We start from the raw sequence: 2,500 nt of genomic DNA, 5'->3' as shown, positions 1-2,500 counted from the left end.
TGGTCTTGGGGACTTAGCCTGTTTGCAAAACCACCCCTTACCGTGTCACTCGCCCAAACACCAGAGAGGCCGAGAAGCGGGGCCACTGCCCGCGTGGTTCCCCCTCTCTGGTCTTGGGGACTTAGCCTGTTTGCAAAACCACCCCTTACCGTGTCACTCGCCCAAACACCAGAGAGGCCGAGAAGCGGGGCCACTGCCCGCGTGGTTCCCCCTCTCTGGTCTTGGGGACTTAGCCTGTTTGCAAAACCACCCCTTACCGTGTCACTCGCCCAAACACCAGAGAGGCCGAAAGCGGGGCCACTGCCCCCGCTCTTCCCCCTCTCTGGTCTTGGGGACTTAGCCTGTTTGCAAAACCACCCCTTACCGTGTCACTCGCCCAAACACCAGAGAGGCCGAGAAGCGGGGCTACTGCCCGCGTGGTTCCCCCTCTCTGGTCTTGGGGACTTAGCCTGTTTGCAAAACCACCCCTTACCGTGTCACTCGCCCAAACACCAGAGAGGCTGAGAAGCGGGGCCACTGCCCCCGCTCTTCCCCCTCTCTGGTCCTGGGGACTTAACCCAAACACCAGAGAGGCCGAGGAGCGGGGCCCAACTCTACCCGAATTTCAACCCCTTTTTCGGACCCAGAGACCCGGGAGCGGCCCCCTATCTCCAGGCGGCTCTCCACCTCCCTTTTACCCGATTTAGAGCCCCTTCTTCGGCCACACACACCTGCTATCGGCCCCCTACCTCCAGGGGGCCCTCCACCTCACTTTTAACCCAATTTAGAGCCCCTGCTTCGGCCACACACACCTGGGAGAGGCCCCCTATCTCCAGTCGGCTCTCCACCTCCCTTTTACCCAATTTAGAGCCCCTGCTTCGGCCACACACACCTGGGAGCGGGCCCCTATCTCCAGGCGGCTCTCCACCTCCCTTTTACCCGATTTAGAGCCCCTTCTTCGGCCACACACACCTGCTATCCGCCCCCTATCTCCAGTCGGCTCTCCACCTCCCTTTTACCGGATTTGGAGCCCCTGCTTCGGCCACACACACCTGGGAGAGGCCCCCTATCTCCGGGCGGCTCTCCACCTCCCTTTTACCCGATTTAGAGCCCCTTCTTCGGCCACACACACCTGCTATCGGCCCCCTACCTCCAGGGGGCCCTCCACTTCACTTTTAACCCAATTTAGAGCACCTGCTTCGGCCACACACACCTGGGAGCGGGCCCCTATCTCCAGGCGGCTCTCCACTTCACTTTTAACCCAATTTAGAGCCCCTGCTTCGGCCACACACACCTGGGAGCGGGCCCCTATCTCCAGGCGGCTCTCCACTTCACTTTTAACCCAATTTAGAGCACCTGCTTCGGCCACACACACCTGGGAGAAGCCCCCTATCTCCTGGCGGCTCTCCACTTCACTTTTAACCCAATTTAGAGCCCCTGCTTCGGCCACACACACCTGGGAGCGGGCCCCTATCTCCGGGCGGCTCTCCACCTCCCTTTTACCCGATTTAAAGCCCCTGCTTCGGCCACACACACCTGGGAGCGGGCCCCTATCTCCAGGCGGCTCTCCACCTCCCTTTTACCCGATTTAAAGCCCCTGCTTCGGCCACACACACCTGGGAGCGGGCCCCTATCTCCAGGCGGCTCTCCACTTCACTTTTAACCCAATTTAGAGCCCCTGCTTCGGCCACACACACCTGGGAGCGGGCCCCTATCTCCGGGCGGCTCTCCACTTCACTTTTAACCCAATTTAGAGCACCTGCTTCGGCCACACACACCTGGGAGAGGCCCCCTATCTCCGGGCGGCTCTCCACTTCACTTTTAACCCAATTTAGAGCACCTGCTTCGGCCACACACACCTGGGAGCGGGCCCCTATCTCCGGGCGGCTCTCCACTTCACTTTTAACCCAATTTAGAGCCCCTGCTTCGGCCACACACACCTGGGAGCGGGCCCCTATCTCCAGGCGGCTCTCCACCTCCCTTTTACCCGATTTAAAGCCCCTTCTTCGGCCACACACACCTGCTTTCCGCCCCCTACCTCCAGGCGGCTCTCCACCTCCCTTTTACCCAATTTAGAGCCCCTGCTTCGGCCACACACACCTGCTATCGGCCCCCTACCTCCAGGGGGCCCTCCACCTCACTTTTACCCCAATTTGGAGCCCCTGCCTCGGCCACCCACACACCTGTTAGCTGCCCCCTATCTCCGGCCCCTAACCTCCACCATCCAGGAACCCCAGCACCAGCCGAACCTGCAGACCCACTCTTAAGCACCCCTCCCCAGATACAAGCAGACTACCATCCGCCCAAACTTTCCTGCTCCTGGTATACCAACTCAAACTTTGGTGCCCCTGGTGTACCAACTTAATCTTTGGTGCCCCTGGTACTCCAAATTAAACTTTGTGCTCCTGGTACTCCGCCTGTTTTCGCCCCACAGCCTAAGTGCCGCAGCACTTTGTCATTTTTTTAAACAAAATATTTCTTTCTGCTCCTGGTACTCCCTGGAGCTCCAGGGAGGTAGGGG

This window comes from Centroberyx gerrardi, chromosome 21 (genome assembly GCF_048128805.1).
Source record: "Centroberyx gerrardi isolate f3 chromosome 21, fCenGer3.hap1.cur.20231027, whole genome shotgun sequence".
NCBI classification, from domain to species: domain Eukaryota; kingdom Metazoa; phylum Chordata; class Actinopteri; order Beryciformes; family Berycidae; genus Centroberyx; species Centroberyx gerrardi.
Note: the sequence above shows the minus strand (reverse complement) of the source record.